The sequence below is a fragment of the Triturus cristatus genome, chromosome 3_2 (assembly GCF_964204655.1).
Source record: "Triturus cristatus chromosome 3_2, aTriCri1.1, whole genome shotgun sequence".
NCBI classification, from domain to species: Eukaryota; Metazoa; Chordata; class Amphibia; order Caudata; family Salamandridae; genus Triturus; species Triturus cristatus.
The window spans coordinates 677,572,240-677,592,042 of NC_140584.1; positions in this window are offsets into that span (position 1 = coordinate 677,572,240).

The window sequence follows — 19,803 nt, forward strand, 5'->3', positions numbered from 1 at the left end:
TTCCCTGCGGTCTCCTCCCTTCCTTCCCTCACCCACCTGTCTCCCAAACCCGAGGGTCTGTTATACGAAACCGGGTTGGGGACGGATGGGAGGGGGACCCCCTATAGCATCAGCGTCATCCTGAGGAGCAGACTCGAGGAGCCACGCGACAGGAGGGGAGCGCGTGTGGAGTGATGAAGTCCGTGATTTCTTCACTGAATTTTGCGCGGGGTCCTGGTGGTCTGTAGAGGAGGGTGCCTCTGAGTGTGGTCTTGGGGTCGATGTGGATCTGGAAGTGAAGGTGTTCGGAGTTGGCGAGGTTGGTGTCAGAGCTGGTTGAGATGCGTATTGATTTTTTATGGACGATAGCGATTCCTCCTCCTGTGTGGCCGGTACGGTCTTTGCGTGTGATCTTATAATCTTCAGGGATGGCAATGGTGATGTCTGGGGCGGAGGAAGCGTTCATCCATGTTTCTGTTAGGAAGGCGACGTCCGGAGAGATTCCATAGGTCAATGGCGTGCCTGTGGATCGATCGGGTGTTGAGAAGGATGCATTGTAGGTGATTGGGGTCGGGAATTTGTGGTGTGGTCGTAGCGGAGATGTTGTAGGTGCCGCTGAATTTGCAGGAGTAGCAAGAGAAAGGTCCATGGGTGTGTCCGGGAGCGGCTTGGACGCAGTTGGGGGCGCGACCGGGGTTAAGGGCTAGGAGGGTGGTGGCATCGTAAGTGATGCGGGAGGGGTGGGGGGTGCAAGGGCCAGGGGGTCTGGCGCTGGGCGCGGTCCAGGCGCGGACGGGCGTAGACGGGCTTACCTTTGGCGCACCTTCGGCGCGGATTGGGCGCGGTCGCTGCGCGTGAACGCTGCGCGCGGGAACGCATGTCATATAAGGAGGGTGGGGGGGAGGGGCGAGGGCGGCTCAGCTGGGAGGCGGGGCGGGCTAAGTAGGAGGACAACAACAACAAAATGGAGGGCGCTTGGGGGAATACACTAAAAGAGCAGGAAAGTCGCGCTGGCAATCTTAATAATGAAATATGCAAAGCGGCATACAAAGCGCACAGCAGGCAATTAATTTCACACAGTTTCCAGCAAGAAGCGTTACACAACGATACCGGAGCCAAAGGGAGCGACCACTCAGCTGGGAAGCGTCGAGTGAGTCACAGCGCTTCCAGGTAACGGAGCGCTGTTGTAGTCTGTGGGAGGGCAGCTCAGCTGGGAGGCGGGGCGGGCTAAGTAGGAGGACAACAACAACAAAATGGAGGGCGCTTGGGGGAATACACTAAAAGAGCAGGAAAGTCGCGCTGGCAATCTTAATAATGAAATATGCAAAGCGGCATACAAAGCGCACAGCAGGCAATTAATTTCACACAGTTTCCAGCAAGAAGCATTACACAACGATACCGGAGCCAAAGGGAGCGACCACTCAGCTGGGAAGCGTCGAGTGAGTCACAGCGCTTTCAGGTAACGGAGCGCTGTTGTAGTCTGTGGGAGGGCGGCTCAGCTGGGAGGCGGGGCGGGCTAAGTAGGAGGACAACAACAACAAAATGGAGGGCGCTTGGGGGAATACACTAAAAGAGCAGGAAAGTCGCGCTGGCAATCTTAATAATGAAATATGCAAAGCGGCATACAAAGCGCACAGCAGGCAATTAATTTCACAGTTTCCAGCAAGAAGCGTTACACAACGATACCGGAGCCAAAGGGAGCGACCACTCAGCTGGGAAGCGTCGAGTGAGTCCAGTCCACAGCCAACCTCGCAGGCTCATGTTCACGAGTTGGAATCCGGGGGGGTCACTCTGGGATGCCCCTGCCTCTGTCAATGTTTCTTGTTCCATCGCCAGTATTTCAACCGCCAGAGGGTGCATTGAGGGGCCCACCACCTCCTCCTCCCCAGAGGAAGAGCGCCCGTCTACATTTTCATCTTCGGTATCTGGCTGGGACTGTCCAAGGGGGCGGAGCGCGTGAGCTCCCGCCGAGAGTCGAGAGTCTAGTGATCCACCGCTGCTTCGCCTACGCCTGCCTGTGGTCTTCTGGGGATACGGGGTGGCATCCAGGGTGCGACCCTTCTAAACTGCCGAGGTCTCAGCGATCTTTGTGAGTCCAAAGGCCGATTGCCAGCGCCGCCTTAGGGTGCCGCGTGTCTGTATGTCCAGTCGTCCCAGGGTGGGGCACTCCTCCAGCCACTGCCAGGCCTCATCCGGCGTCTGGAAGAAGTGGGATTTACCCAAAAACAGCACTTTCAGTTTTGCAGGGAAGAACAACATATATTTTATCTTGCGCTCTCTTAATTTGGCTTTAGCGGAGTCAAAAGTACGAATCTGTTTCTGTACTTCCCTACTATAGTCCGGAAAAATCATTATGCGCGTGTTTTCATGCTGTGTTTCCCCTAGCTTCCTGGCTTCCCAAGTATCATATTTCTGTCCAGGAAATTCAGGAAGCGCGCTGTGAGCTGGCCAGGGCTGCGCCCCTACGGGGGGTCGGTCGTCAGCGCCCTGTGAGCTCTTTCTATGATGAAACAGGAGGAGAATTTGTCTGTCTGGAAGGTGCTCCGTAGCCAAGTGTGTAGGAATTCCGGCATGTCCCTCAATTCCTTCTCTAAATCCTACGAAGCGGAGATTGTTGCGTCTTGCCCTGTTTTCCGCATCGTCCACTCTCCACAGAAAGTCCTTATAAGAGGACTGGAGTTCCTTCACCTCTTTCTGTAGGACTTGAACTGAGTCCTCCGTCTCGCCCAGCCTCATCTCCGTCTCCGTGACCCTATCCGCCAGATTCCTGAGGTCCTGGCGTAGGAGTGCTACCTCTGCTCCCACTGCGCCGATCTGACCCTCCAGTACCGCCCTGGATGCCTGGATAGCCTGGAGGAGGGTGTGTGTATCCAAGCGGGTGCCCGAGAGCTCCCCCTGGGGAGGGGTGATGACCTTTATGTACTGGTCCATCCTGCCCTGGCGAGGCGGCTTTGGTTCCCTGTCTTTCCCATATTGAGGTGGGTTGGGCCTGGGTCAGTTGCGTCATTCCTCGGACCGGTGATCGCAGTCTAGCCAGGGGGAGGGGGGCACGCAGTACTGTCTTGCCAGCCGACCCCAAAGTGCACTCTCCGTCCTCAATGTGTATGAGGCCCACCTCACAGGTCCACAAGCAGGTGGCCTCCCAAGGATATAGCGTGAAAAGCGATTCCTCGTGGCAGTCTCTCAGGGCTTGACCGAGCTCATCCAGCCCCAGAAGGATCCGGGTCTCCCAGTTGCCCGGACACAGCCTCTCCCACCTCCAGTACCAGCCAGGGCCCTCAGTACTTCAGCTGCCCCCTCCACTAGGCCCCCTCTATAATCAAAGAAACCAGGGTCTCTGTCACTCTCCAGCCGTCTCCTTAGTCTCCAGGGGTAGTAACAGCGCATAAATATTGAGCAGTAGACGGGGGGCAGCCCGGCATGCCAGCCCACCACCAGGCCTCACCGCAGCACCTCGGGGGCCCGGTCTTCGGATGCAGTCTCCCGCCTATTCTGGCCGGATCTTCCCTTGCGCGGATCTCTTCACCCACCTCAAATTGTCGCGCCGGCTACTCACGTTCCCACAACTCCGGAGCCAAGTCGCTTCACTCCCCTTTGCTAGGCAGCGGATCCGCCTGCAGCTCGTGCAGGCCGTCCCGCTCGCCGATGCTCCCCACGCCGCCTCAACATCCAGGCCTGTCTCCGTGTCTCGGATCCTGGCCGCAGCAGCACCTTTCAATCCCGGAGGGGGTGGACCCTGTTCCCAGGCCCTCGATGTCTCATTCGTTCCAGCCGTGCCCCCAGGGGTACCGGTCCGCTCCGGCAGCTTCGGATGGGGCTGGGGGGGAGGGCCCAGCCCACCCGACAGTTTTGTCTCCCACAGCTCTTCAGCCCACGGTCCAGGCACCCAAGTCCAGTCCCCCACTCTGTAGCTCCCCCATGACGCCAAATTGGGGCTCCCAATCAGTGCCGGGCAAGTCAGGGTATCGGGTGACTGGAGGTGCCAATCCAGTGCTGCAGCTCACCACCAGGCCCCACCCCACTACCCCGGGGACCCAGACTCCAGGTGCCGTCTCCCACTTCCTCCGGCCGGATCCTCCCTCGGGCGGGTCTCCTCACCCACTGTCAAATGTCTCTCCACTCACTTGCGCTCCTCCAGCCTCGGAACCAAGTCCTTGCACTCCGCTCTGCTATTCAGTGAATCCACCCACACCGCAGGTAGGCCGTCCCACTGACCGATGTTCCACGCGCTGCCTCAGCAACCAGGCCTGTCTCTGTGCCCCGGATCTCGGCCACAACGGCACCATGTAGCCCCAGAGGTGGAGGGGGCCCCGTTCCCAGGCCCCCGGTTTCTCGTCAGTCCTGCAGCGTCGGATGGTACTCGGGGGGGCAGCTCACTGCAGCAACGTTTTTCCCCCACAGCTTTGCAGCCCTCGATCTGGGCACCCGAAGTCGCTCCTCCTTTCCTCAGCTCCTCTGCGGCGCCATCTTGGGGCTCCCTCTCAGCGCCAGGGCAGGTCTGGACATCGGTCTCGGGAGTTCACCCAGAGAATTATACACCCCGTTTTTCAACTTCGGGCATCAGCCAAGCATGTCTGCTGGTAATGAAAGTGGTCTCCGGGTCTGCGGGTCACCGGAATCAGTGTCGGATTAGGCTTTCAGCCGGAGCTCGGCAAAAGCACAACTCACTCGGCCATGCTGCTGGCCACGCCTGTTCTGTCTGTTCCACAATTCTTGATCCACTGTACAAACTATTACAGTCCACTTTGATTCCTTTTTCAGATGGGGATGTTAGAAAATACAAAACATGGATAGCTGAGCAAGGCTGTGACCTAGAAAAAGAACAGCAGGGAATTAGAGAGTCACTCCTCCAGGGCACAAGTCCGGCGGGGCAGCCTTCACATTTAGAGCCTGAGGGCAGTGCTGTTGGCCCACAGCAGCCAAAACCAACAACAAGAACACCATCAACAACAAGACCAGGAGCATCAGCCCCAAAATCTGCAACTGAGTTGTTTCTAATGGCAGTGCTTACGTCCAGTGCAGAGGCAAAGCCAAAAGAGGTTGAGCAAAGCAGAGCACCAACAATGAACATTGAGCCAATGGTCTAGGCCTATCTGGATGATGCAAGAGGTCTACCTTGATCAAAACCCATTGTTGTATTGATATGGGAAGAGGCACCAATGGTCAGTACTCAGCAGTCTGGCAATAAACTATCTGGCTTGACTTGTAGCCAGTGTCTCCACTAAGCGTGTTTTCAGTGCTGCTGGTGCCATTGTCACAATAAGAAGGACCAGTCTCTTGCCTCAAAACGTAAAGAGATTAACCATGATCAAAATGAATCTGCACTTTATACCACCGGATTACACCATACCTGAAGTACAACAGGAGGAAGATGAGGGAGACTCAGGTTAGGGAAGTAGTGTGTTAGATGACCGACTTCTGGGCAAACCTCCAGAGTTTGAGGACAAGCTCTGCTTCCCTGACTACTAGGCCTGGGACAGCAACAACCACATAACTTTCTCTCTCAGTCTGCAGGCTATCGCTGATCTGCTTCTTTCTTTGACACCCAAAAAAAAGGTATAGCTAGGGAACATTATTTTCATTTAATTATTTGTGTGTGGCTGGTTGACCAATTCATCTCCACCATCTTACTCCTAGACACATTTTATTGTCGGGTGGAAAAACAGTCCACACTGCTTTGTTTTATTTTTTCCTGCTTTATACTCCTCAAAGAATCAGACCCCACCAGTCTCTTAGATAATGCAAAGTTTGCAAACACACATTTAGTTTACACAAAAAGTGACTCAATCATTTGCATATAAATTGTTAAGACACCAGGAAGATAGCCGTGACCCTTCCACTAACATTTGCTGCCTCCTCCTAGGTTATTTTTTATAAACCCACGATAACAAGGCCTCTGAACCACTCTCAACATCATACATTGGGGGACAGGTACACCAATCTAGAGGTCTGAGACAAATTGGACTGACTGAGATCCACCCCTACTGATAGGACTGGCTCAGTTATCAATGAGTCAACCTCAGATTCTGTTCCAAAGAATACGATAGGTTCTAGTGTAACTGGAAGCTCTGAAGATAACAAACTAAAAATATTGAGCTGGAACATAGCTTGATTACAATCAAACTATGATGCCCCGACTGGCCTGCCTTTATTACCCAGTACGATATTTTAATGTTCCAGGCGACCTGGTTAAGAAATGATGTACATATAAATGGCTTTGTTTGCTTTTACAACCCAGCATCTCCTTCAGGTCCAGGCGTGCGATAGGGGGTTTGGCAACTTGGGTGAATATTAAGGCCGGAGGCACTGCAAAGGCCTTTGAGACAGTCGATGCCAACTTTTTGACAGTAAGGTATAAAAGAGGTTGGACATTATACCTAACTAATTTTTATAACTATGATTTCATCAGTGTGCCCGTCATCAAATTTATATCTCCATTCGAGCATATTTCTGCTCTTCAGAAAATCACAGCTCATAGTGGTCAAACTACGGGCTTTGTATAGGGGGTGATTTTAATGCAAGACTCTGCCCAACATTCCCCCCTCATTCCTATATAAGGAACTCTTAGTTTAATTCTCTGGACGGCATTGCCAAATTCAATAGCTGGAATGCAAGAGGGGGTGAATTGGTCTCTCTATTGGCCACCCACGATTTAGTAAATGTCATGGATACGGCTTAAAGTGACATCGAAGTACCTCCTACTTTTAAGAGCCGAGGTCAGATATCTACAATAGATTATATTTTTATATCTTCTAATTTCATAGACTCTCTGTTACATGGCAAAGTGATCTCCTTTAGCCATAGCGATCATATTCCTATTGACTCTTTGCCTTAGCCTCAAAACCATTATTTAACAGGGAGATTGTGGCCTGCCATCTTGACCCCTCTTTGTACAGACTAAGGTTAAGATGGAGAGCTGTAGCAGATGAGCCCCTATTTCAGAAAGCGATCAGTAAAAACCTCCCTCTTCTTCAGGCATGCCTCACCAAGGCTGATACTTCTAACCCTGCAGCTGTCGCCTTTGTCAATCTCTGTGATAAAGTTAAACAAGAGCTTATGATACAAGCCCATGAACCACTCGGCAGACCACGTTGGTTTAATCAGGAGTGCTCCGTTGTTAACCATCAGCTGCAGTGGATCCTTAAGGCTTTTCAGAAGAATCCCCCAATTGTAGTTGAAGCTCATAAGCCGTAAAAGCGGGCCATAACCACCAGGAAAGTGGAACTATTAAATCAACAATGGTACTCCCTTACCACAGCGGGAAATAATAAGAACAGTAAACTTTTTTGGGCCACCGTCAAAGAGGTGAAACATTCTAACCAATTAGAGTCCCAGATCAACTGCACCATCTCAAGTCAGGTCTTGGAGGCCCAATTCATTAGACTAAATGCCCTAGAATGCCCAGATACTGACACCATGTCTGACCTTAACTTTATTTTAGTACAACTGTCTCTGGATGTGCTAGAGGAGGCACTACACCAGAGTGTCGTGGGCAAGCCACCCGGCCCTGATAGGGTTCCTACTGACCTTTTGAAGCATAACCCTGACTTCTGGGCACCATTATTGCTGAATGTTTTTAATAGGCACGCCTTCACCCCTGTTCCCATGAAATGGTCGACTTCCATAATAGTACCTATTTTTAAAAAGGGGGACCGCTCCCAGTCCAGTTGTTATAGGCCCATTTCATTAATCAATACCACTCTCAAACATTTAGGCAGGGCCTTATATAAGTGCCCTAAGTCCCTAAGATCCAAGGATCCTTTTTACCAGCATTATTATATGCTGATTATGTCATGTTGATGGCCACAGCCCAAATGAGATCTCTCTCGTTTAGTGAGTGGCTTTGTAAAGTTTCAGGCATCATTAGATCTGCGAACAAATTTCAACACATCATTTATTATGTCTTGCAGCCCAAAAAAACATAATATGTCATCCCTAAAAGTAGGTGACTCAAGTTTACACTGCACTAGCACTTTTTATTATCATGCCATGACCTTAAGCGATAATGACTCCTGCAAAGCACACATAGCAAACAGTGGGAGCAAACTCTCCAGAGCCATACTCTCTTTACTTAGCTTACCCCGTACCAGGAAGGGGAGAGCCCTAGCCCCCTTACTTCAGGTTTACAAGTCACAATGCCTTCCTATTGCCACCTAAGGCTGAAGTCTGGGAAACGGAGAACTGGCACCAAATCCAACTTGAGGAGTACAGATTATGGGGGAAGATCCTGGGGGCATAGATCTCTATCTCTAGCTTTGCATGTCACAGTGAGTTGGTCATTCCCTATGTTGTACACTATATTAGTGCCCGTCCATTGCTTCACTGGTTTGTTTTTTGCAACAATTTTGCCCTCACGAAAGATATCATAAAAGATTGCCTCTGCTGTGACAAAGGCAGAAAAATCCCATGGTTGATGTATCATGAATCTTGTATGCACAAGATAGGCGGTAAACAATTGTTTGAGAATCTAGGGGGCCCTTACACCACTAATAAAAAACAGCTGCAGACCTGCTGCTTTGAATTTGCACATGCGGGGAGGCTTAAGAGGGAGCCTGGCAAATCCAGAGGAACAGCCTACCAGGGCAGAAACCCAGAACGGTATGTCCCACCCCAAAGCTACTTAACCATCCCCATGGGTCACTGGGAGTGCAGCCTGTTGTTCCGATTCAGGAAAGACACAATCCAGTACCTGCTAAGCTTCCCATTAATTTTTCAAGCAAATCTAGTTACTCGCCCCTGTCCATGCAATGGAAAGTCCAGTCAATCAACACTACATTTTCTATTGTTCTGTGATTTTCAATTACTGTATACCAAAAGTATTTTATTATCATTGATTACTAGGCTACACATCACTGATTTTAGAGAAGCTTATAATGTATTTCTCCAGATGAATAATGAGCACATTTTTTATTGTGTTGGACGGGTCTTGAATATCGCCATGCAGGCACAGAAATCAATGTCTGCTTTAGAGTTTTCATAACAAATTTTCTCAGAGATTTTTAGACTGATCTATTTAGGTAGATAATGAGTGACACCAAAGAATTTGCCTGCTTTTAACTATTTATTTATTCTTACATGAGTGTACTTTAATGGTTGCGTATGTAGCCGAATAAAGATATTTGAATTGGAATTGGAAGTGACTCAATCATTCTTTACGTTCTTGTTGTTCAACAACAAAATTGTACTATTACAGGCCAATCTAATGCATTTTGAGTTGGGGCTTGAGGCACAGTAGGTACGGAGTTGGACACCATACTCGGAGTCAGACCCAGGAGGATCAGAGATGATGGAATGACTTAGGGTGTGGACGTGACTACTTCGAGAACTGCCACCAGAAGAAGATAGAAGTTTTCAAATTCACCGAAACCAACCGATTTGGATAATGACTTTTGAAGTGGCCTAAAGGTAAACAACACACCTACACAACTCTGTGTAGTGGAGGTGAGTGGTGACTGACAGCGTTGCGTTGCTTTTTTACTTGATTGGGAAAATGCTATGCTTCTGGGTGTGTGTGTGCTCAGTGCTGTCTGGCTCAAATTCGAAGCTAAGTGGTTGGGCTGAGGGCCTGTTGTTAAAGTTAACTGCTGTAAATAGACATTTAGCCATACTGCCTATGAGTCTTCGTGTTGCACTCCTTATGCAGTTTAACTATTCTCCTTGCTCTTTAATATTATTTTTGTTGTTCAATCTACAGGCCCTTTACCCTGCGCTACACTGGAAAAACTATATAGCATACTCACACTTACCGAACCGCATCCGCCAGGCACCAAAGATTGAAGTACAGTCCAAGAGGAATGCAGATACAACTCCCAATTTGGCAATACAGTATCATTTTTTCTCATTATTCATTCAAAGTGTGTGTGTTGTTTATGTTTGTTTACTTGACTCCTACAGATATTTAAATTTTATTTGCTATCTTTCAAAGCTCGGTACAACAAAACATAATGTAACTTGAGTCTCTCTGGGGGCAGACGGACAATTTGATATGCTTTACCTGTACTAGTACTCATCATCATGCATGCATTTCCTTTTCCTCCTATAACAGATTAATGATGGTCGGCTACCAAGATAAATGTTGTCCTTATGTAGTGTTTGTCAAACCTTTCCCTCAAATCCCCCTTCCCATCGCATTCTTTGAACCCCTAACCCTCTTCCCCCGGGCTGTGTGATTTATTGAGGTGTGACTAAATTACATTTACACCATTAATTCATCACAGACTTGGTGGGGCGGATGAGGTGAAAGCAACGCCATCTCAAGGCAGGGCGAGGATCTTCTTCAGCTCTAAGTATACCCCACATCGGCCATAAAATATATATTAGATTGCCCACCCATGCACAGTATTCAATATTTTTTTTTCCAGAGGAACATAATTCGTAATTGCCTGCATCATCATCCTTCCAGCACTGTATTGCATGTGTCAAAGGTTACACTTGTCCACTTTATAGCTTGAGTTGACTTCATTTTGTAACTTTTACTAGCTCACCATTCTGACAAATTTACTTTAGAATAGCTTATCATACTTTCTCATTTGGCTCTCTTCTTGTGTACTTGTTTACTCTAGTCTCCCTCTGGTAACTGTCTAATTTTTTTTTGTAAAGCTTGCATATAAAACAGCATTACCTCAGTTTTTATTTCAATTTATTTATTTTCCTACAATGGACATTCCTCATCCTACAGTTTGAGTTTGGCTAGGAGGAAGTGGGATCTCGCTTCTGGGTCTGGTGCTTTCCCTAAAATCTGACTAGTGTGCTAGCATGCTGCTACTGTCTACTACCACCAAAATGGCACCTTGGGAAGCCAATCAGCCATTGCTTCATCTAATCACAGGTAAGAGAAGAACTGTGGATATGTGTGTACATTTAAACATAAATGAGTATAATATTTCTTTAGTACTTCTAGCTCATATTGAGTAGTCAAGTCAAAAAACACTTTATTCGATTATTTAAAAATCATAAAAGTATACTATACAGTTACATAGAGTTAAAATTTCCAGAGCATATTATACAAATACAATTTTAAATATATAAAAAGGTCTGTGACATATACATATAAATCCACACAAATACACAAAAAATTTATAGTAGCAAATGTGTCATGATTCATAACCCCAATATTTCATTTGTTACAAGAGGATTGATTTAGAATGTGTCATACGATCTCGGGAAAACATTTACAGAACCAGATCCTACATTCAGCTTGAATCTCTTCCTTCTAGCACGGATTGAGGCAATCAGAAAATTGGCTACACCAAACATCACTAAAGGGGTCTCCAATAATTGAAGATAATACAGTGCAGGTTTAAACTGTGCAAACCCCTTTTCCCTTAACAGCGGTCTGATGAACTTTTTCCTACTTTCATAAAAGAAAGAACAGAAAAACACAAAATGTGTCTGATCCTGATCGGAAAAATTATCACAGTCACAAGGTGCGTTTTCCTTTGGGTTACACTAGTTTTCATAAGTTCCCAACAAAAAATGAGCTTGATTAAATCTAAATTTTGTTAGGAGCCACCGGTGATAGGGTCTGGTAACAATAGTCAGGTAGGGTTGAATTGACAAGGACGAGATCAACAAAAAGTGTGACCTAACTGTAGGCTTTGTGATTTCCTTTGCTTCTCGTTCTAATTCTCGTAAATTTATGAATTGTGTTTTTACCCATGTAATATCTTCCTTAGTAAGTTTTTCCGGATTCAGATATAATTCAGGGCGACCCAGAAGTACTGCAGATGTTTTAATAAATGTCAACCACAAAATGTCCGCCACTCCATCCCTCCCCATACAATCCCTAATAATCTTGTGGTTTAGTGTAAGGTTGGGGTTCAGCCAGGTTCTAATCCATAGTAAAAGCGGTGCCAAATTTAGAATATCAGTAATATACCCTATCCCTAGCTCCATGTGAGCTGCAAAGGATGATGTAGATTGGGGGAGACCCAAGACAGATCGAAGAAATTTATTTTCTTCTCTCTGTATCGGGGCTAGATCTTTATAGCCCCAAATACCTGCCCCATACCTTGCTATGGCTAGGGTTTTGGATCTATAGATCATTAATATGGCCTCAGCTGGTTTGCCACCCAATCTTTTAGCAAAGCCTAATATAGCCGCCGAAGATCTTTTCACGGCTGCTACTTTATTAGCAACTTGGGGTACCCAAGACCCTATGTCATCAAACACTACGCCAAGATAGGTGAACACTTTCACTCTCGTTATTACTAAGCCATTACAAGAAAGGGTTTTCATGTTCTTCCTACCTTTCCCTATGGCCATGACATGCGATTTCTCTACATTTGTCACTAGGTCCAGATTTTGCATAAAGTCCCCAAAAGAATTTAGCAGATGTTGTAGGCCTATTGGGGTCCTTGACAGCAGCACCGTATCGTCAGCATATAATAAGACCGGCACTGGTGTTCCCTCCATGCATGGGACATCAACGGATGCAGCCGCCAAGGAAGAACCCAGTGAGTTTATCTATAGAGAAAATAGCATTGGGGCCAGGATACACCCCTGGCGAACTCCCCTGCCGGACATGAGACCAGCGGAACACTTCCCATCTTGAGTCATGCGAATGACCGCTGTTAGATCTCTGTGTAGCTCCGCCAGGAAGCTCACCAGAGCCCGATCTAGACCCAGCTCCAGGAGCATTGTCCACAGTTTCGACCTATTAACTAGGTCAAAAGCTGTGGACAAGTCCATAAAAGCCAGGTAGATTGCCCCTTTTGTCGCTACAGTATATTTGCTAACTATTAGATGTAAATTCAGGCACTGGTCTTCGGTGCCTCGACCAGTTCTGAAACCATACTGTGCATTACACATGATGTCATTGTTAGTAACCCAAGAGGAGATCCTAGACAGGATAACCTTCCCTAGTATTTTAAAGGACGAGTCCAGTAATGATATGGGCCAATAGCATCTAGGGTCCCCCCTCTGGCCCTTCTTAAAAATCGGGACAATAATCGCCCGTGACCAGGAAGTAGGCAATCTGCTATTATCAATACAGGCCATATTAAATACATTAGTAAGAACTACAGACCATATATTAGGATGTGCCTTAAACATGTCAGCTGGTACCCCGTCTGGGCCAGGGGCCTTATGAGCAATCGTGTCCTCGATAGCCTTTTGTGTTTCTTTAATTGTAAATCTCAGTGGGGGCTCCTCTTGGTCGCTCACTATCGGAACAAAAGCATCTGCTGGGAGGCCATTGCCATAGATTTTCCCAAAATGGTCTAGCCATTCACGTTCAGATATATTTAGTTCAAGCGGGGTATTTTCCTTGTCATTAAAAAGTGGAAAATTGACGATTTCCCAGAATTTGGAACTGTTCTTAAGGCTAGCCTTGTCATACAAGGAGTCCCAGGCGTTTTTTTTTATATCATTCTTCCGGGACTCAACAGTCATTTTATAATTTTTTCTTAACCTAACCACTTCTACATTATCTCTAGGACTCTTTTTCAATTCCACCAGTAGGTCTCTATGGGCTTTTGAGCATTTTTGGTCAAACCACCCATGTGGTTTTTGCTCCTTATGTGATGTCTTACATGTTAGGTCCACAGTCACCTGCTGGCAGATTAAGTCAAAAGAGGAGATAATATCTCCACCCCACCTTAGCGGATCCAAACAGATATTAATTTCCTTACCCACCTTATCACTCAAAGTGGTGTAAAAAGCCTCTGGGATTATTTTACTCCATTTTAGCCGTCTCCCCTGGTCCTGAACGGATAATTCCAAGGGAGGTACTATATTTATGTTTATATTATCAATAAGTAAGTATGGATTATTATTACGTAGTTCTAGTAATACTGGGTTATGATCACTGAATGTAGCGTGTATTGCATTATAAAAGATGACATTTTGCAGCAAGCCTGGAGAAACAAATATAAAATCTATAATAGTGTTACTGTTCCTGGCACTATATGTAGCTACCCGGTCATTGATGTAAAAAAACTCCGGTTCAGCTAGATCAACATCGGACAATAAATCTTCTAAGGCAGCACCCTTTATTGTATGTTCAAAATGTGAATAGGGCAAGAAATCAGTATCAATTGTATCCTTATAATGACAGTTTAGCTTGCACAAATGTGTGTTAAAATCCCCGAGGATGATTAAATGAACAAAAGTGTTTTGATCTTTCTTATAATTTGTTAAAAACTTTGCCAATGCATTAATATTTTCGTTACAATGCGTACCACAGGGGGCATTATAGAAGTTAACATACACAATTTTATGTTTATTTGGAAAAGTAAATTCCAAAGCTAGAAAATTCGGGGATAAGGTGTTTAAAATTTTTGCGGTACCCATATGTTTCACAGAGATTAGGAACAAAAGCCCCCCTCTATCTCTCCCTGAATTTGTTGCTAAAGCAGCTTCAGATTACGATAGATATCCATCTATCCAAAAGTTGCATTCCCAATCCCAGGTTTCCTGGAGTGCCACAACATCATACTCCTTAATTTGTTCCAACCATATGCTGTCGGCCCTCTTCGAACGAAGCCCAGCAATATTCCAGCTTATGATTTTAACTGATTTGCCAGCTCCCCTGTCGGCAGTAGGCGTACCATGCATCTGTGACTTAGGGTCAACATGGCAGGTCAGTCAATCATTTTCGTCCAAATGAGATAAGGCTGTGTACCTATTTGTTAAATCCAAGGAGGCCCTATTAGTTAGTCTGTTGACATCAGTATGTCTTTGGGTGAAACCTGGTGTCTGCAAGAGCCAAGATGAAAAATCAGTTGGGCGTCTCGGGGCTTCGTGTTGGCCATCATCACACAAGAATGATTTAGGAGGATTTGGCCGAGGATAAAAATAACCTAAAGGAACCACACGAACCCCTCCTGCCTTGATAGCAGTAGCATCCCAGAACAGGCGAGTAGCCACATGGGATCTATTGAAATTTACAGTGATACAATCTCCCGGTAGCTTTTTTGGCGTGGGGCCCAGCCAGTTGACTCATCTCGCTGTCATGATGTGGGTAGATATATTTTTTGGGCCTGTACAGTTTTCATCACACCATAACTTGACATTCCCTAGTTGTGTACCCTGTGACTCTTCCTCCTCTGGGCTTAAAGGTGGGATATTTACTAGTACAGCGACAAACGGAGTTGCCTCAGGTGGTAAATTAACACAGGGCTTTATACATAACCTAGTCACACCCTGTGAGGTGCCGCCGTTATTCGCAACAATATTTACCGAGGAGACAATGGGGCTGCCCTCTTCATGGCTTAGTTGCCTAGGGACCTTATTCTTATTCTTAGTTTGCAGAGTGACTATTTTAGGTGGTTTTTGCTGCATTTGAGTGTGTGAAGGTGAGGGCCGTCTTAAAGCTAAAGGCTTATCGTTCCCTGTCACTTCCATGGGTGGATCGTGCTTAACCGTACTCCCTAATATTTTCGATTGCGGGTAATCCGGTGTTATTGAAGATACCAGCTTATTTATCTGATCACATTTCCCTAATATTTCCGCCACACATTCTCTCAAAGTCTCAATAATATCATTTGCAATATGAACAAGGGTAGTTTCTAACTTGTCCGTGAGTACTTTTTCCACCATATCCTTCAAGCGGGTTTCAAAGTTACTTATAGCTGGGCGAGATTTTGGGAAATAGTGCACATTCTTCTTTAGTAATCTCTTTGGGAACCTTTTAGCGCGCTTAGTGGCTGTACCAGTAGCCTCTCGTGTGGGGCTTAGGGCAGTGTCTGTACACAATGGAATGAGTACCCCGTGTGTTGATGTAGTACATTGGTCCTGGGGTAATATATCCCTAGGAGGGATGATATTAATCACGGGCTCCAAAGGTATGGCTTGTCTGCTGGGCAGTGGGGACACAAGGGGGTCCAAGCATGTTTTTTTCAGCCCTAGTTCCCGTTCTTTCTCCGCAATCTCTTGATTGAGTTTCCCCACAGCAGAGGTAATATACGACATGATGTTATTTGATGTAGTAGTTATACGAGGTACCTTCACTTTCCCTGTCCCCCCAAGGGTTGGTGATGGCAGTTTGCGCTTACCCATGGTATGGCGTTGTGATCAGGGGGTGAGCCCGTCCCTTGTCGTCCACTGACGGCCACAGACGGCCCGCCCTCTGCCCGAGCTCAGCCCGGCGACGCCCGCGCGCGTCCCGCGACGCGGAGGGTAGGCTGGATTTTGTAGCGCCTCCAGGCGCGGGTTGCGGGTAGTGGGCGGGAACTTCCTCCCCTGGAAGCAAAGGTCGCCGGTAGATGTAGTCCCCCTTCCAACCGCGGCCGCGAGGGTGCCAAACGCGGCGGCGGGAGGGAGACGCAGGCGAAGGAGAGCCTGCAGCAAACACCAGCACCAGCAGGGAATACACGTAAGTCTCTTGCCTTGCCACAAATAAATATGAACCCCCCGCTCCACCGAGGGTAGGCTGGATTTTGTAGCGCCTCCAGGCGCGGGTGGCGGGTAGTGGGCGGGAACTTCCTCCCCTGGAAGCAAAGGTCGCCGATAGATGTAGTCCCCCTTCCAACCGCGGCCGCGAGGGTGCCAAACGCAGCGGCGGGAGGGAGACGCAGGCGAAGGAGAGCCTGCAGCAAACGCCAGCACCAGCAGGGAATACACGTAAGTCTCTTGCCTTGCCACAAATAAATATGAATCCCCCGCTCCACCGAGGGTAGGCTGGATTTTGTAGCGCCTCCAGGGGCGGGTGGCGGGTAGTGGGCGGGAACTTCCTCCCCTGGAAGCAAAGGTCGCCGGGAGATGTAGTCCCCCTTCCAACCGCAGCCGCGAGGGTGCCAAACGCGGCGGCGGGAGGGAGACGCAGGCGAAGGAGAGCCTGCAGCAAACGCCAGCACCAGCAGGGAATACACGTAAGTCTCTTGCCTTGCCACAAATAAATATGAACCCCCTCATATTGAGTAGGTCACACAATAAGCAATGAAACTTCACAATAGCATGTATGCATAGGAACTACACTGAAAGTACATACATGTAACTTTAATGCATACATTGAATAAGCATTATTGTTTGACCTAAACTAATACCTTACGCATATATGGATCACTTAGAGCTGAGAACGACATTCCTAACATTTTCAGACACAGCATAGCACACATTTATGAATCAAGTGTAAGGCCTCAGCAATGAAGTAAAGAGGATGTTTTTTTGAACAATCGCACATTACTGGTTTTCATAAATGCATGATAGTATATGGTTGAAAGAGCCGGAGAAACATGTTCTAGATTCGCTCTAGAACTTCGAGTCAATGCTATTTTTTCTCAGCATGTAAGCCTAGGGGGTAGAGAAATCGTTAACAATGTCAATCAATCCAATTGCAGTTCTTCTGGGCCATTAAGATTCACAAACCACCGAATAAAGTTTGTTATTTATTATAAAGTCAAATACAACTGAATGTACATACACCTTAAGTCGTGGGTGTAGAAATACATTGGGACTAATACAATGCCGAATCTATGAATAAAGTTAAGATGATGCAACATGCACAAGACAATCAATTCAAGAATCAGGATACAGAAAATGAATGAACAAGAATCTATCTGGCACATGCATCAAAGTAGGCTTTTACGATTCCTTAATTGCGATTATTAAGGAATCGCAATTAAGGAATTGCAAAACCCTATGCATGTAGGAGATCGCTATAAAAATAGCGATTCCTACACATTCCTTAATTGCGACTCGCAAATTGCGAGTCGCAATTAAGGAATGCCGTCCCATTAATTCCTATGGGCCTCCAGGCCCATAGGAATGAACTGGAGATTGCATGAGCAACTTGCGAGTACCAGTATGTACTCGCAAATTGCTCATGCAATTTCAAGGGTGCAAGAGTATCAAAATGACACCCTATTGCACCCTTGAAATTGATCTGTGCACATATGTTGCACACACACATGCCATAAGGTCATGTGTGTGCGCAACATGAAACTTTGAAAAATGCACAAAAGTGCATTTTTCAAAGTTTTTGCAAATTACCATGAAGTTGAACTTCATGGTAATTTGCTCCCCCTATTAGCAAAATCGCAAATTTTCTTACTTTCATGCATTGCATTTAAGGAATCTCAATTTGGGATTCCTTAAATGCAATTGCAATTTAAGTAATCGCAATTTAGAGATTCCTTAAATTGCGATTTTTGCATTTGGGATAATGCATCCCAAATGCAAAAATACCGGTCGCAAAGGGATAGATTCTCAGAATCTGCCCGTTTGCGACTGGTTTTTCCTTTGATGCATGTGCCTGTAAGTTCTCCTGCATTGAAGGTTCATGAAAATAAAGCATTCATCTGTCCCTACACTAACACGACCGTGACATCCCTAGTTAAGCATTTTGCGTGCAGGATCAATTAAGGTGTCAGCATGTGGAGTCTTCCATAGAAGTATCTCCACTCTATTGGGTCAAGTAGCATGAAGCTACTGAGACATAGCTCATTCTAAGATGCTCTCTCTCTAACGGGCAGAGAAGAAGTGGGCTCCTTCCCTACCTACAATATTCCCAATATCTCAGGTATCTTCCCAAGATGCATTTCGGGTCACGCCATCTGATCAGACCACATTCTCGTAGGTATTTTCCCATGGGACGACGATTTTGTATGATGACCTTGATTCGCAGGCCCTCTACGGTAAGAAAGTACAACAGTTCTTCTTATTCGCGCCAGCTCCCAATGTATCCTCTTCTCTCCTTGCCTAACTTCTAAAGCAAAGACATTATTCTAACTAACCAGGGCGCTTCTTCCACCTGTAACATAAACTTGAGAAAGAACAGAATCTAACATACACACGGAATTCAACCATTATTTTTGAATGCGAGTGCTTCCAGGGAAATGCATTTCAGGCCTACAATATTCAGATAACATAAGAAAAATTACCATGAGCATTATGAAATTACATAGGAAATAAACATATGCGTTAATGTTTTCAGCAATGTATAAAAGGACATGAGTAATAAGCACATTCAATAATAAAACGAGTGTCCAGTGCACAACACGAGTGCAATCTGTTAGTGTTCTCCTGTTTTCATTTGATCTTCTACAGAATTCATCATATATTCTACGTTTAGGCCTACACACGTCACATTCATGTTATTACATTACAAGATCCTAACACTCAGGTTAAAACGACAAAAGATTATATGTGGATGCAGTCTACACGTGTGATTATAATGAACCCCTACAATGGAAATTGTATTTTGCGCTATATCACGTTAAACTGTAAATCCGCATAGTTCAAATGAAGCATGCATTTTATTATTGCACGTCAGTCGCTGCATTTATCAACATCAATGATTATTTCTCAATTATTTTATTAAACGCATCTCTTATTTAGTCAATATAACTCCTAAGTTAAACATTCAAAAGTATTTCTTTCTGATTTCAGTTAAAACATTCAATATGAGAACTATAAATTCCACTTTAAAGACTCTTCTGCAGCAGCAGTGTTAACCCTTTCCCTGCTGATGACGAGTTGGACTCGTCTTGGCATACAGTGGACGTGTGCTCATGACGAGTCCAGCTCGTCATGGGACCCACCCACGGGGAAAGCGCTGGTGCTCCCCCCACGGGTGTCCAATTTCGCCCCCACAAAGGGGGATGGTAGCGGAAGAGTTTCCGCTGCCACCCCGACCCCGCCATCCCATGACGTCAGCGCGCACAGCGCACGCTGACATCATCAGGAAGTCCCAGACGCTCAGGAAGCCATTTGTTTCCTGAGTGTCTTGGAAGAAGGTAGGTTTCCTCCTTCCTGGGGGGGTTTAGAGAATGCATCGAGGCATCGGGGGAGAAGAAAGAGATTTTCCTCTCCCCTGATGCCTCTTTGCAGGGCATTTCTGCTTCACGATCGTACAGCGGAAATGCCCCCACTAGCACCAGCGAT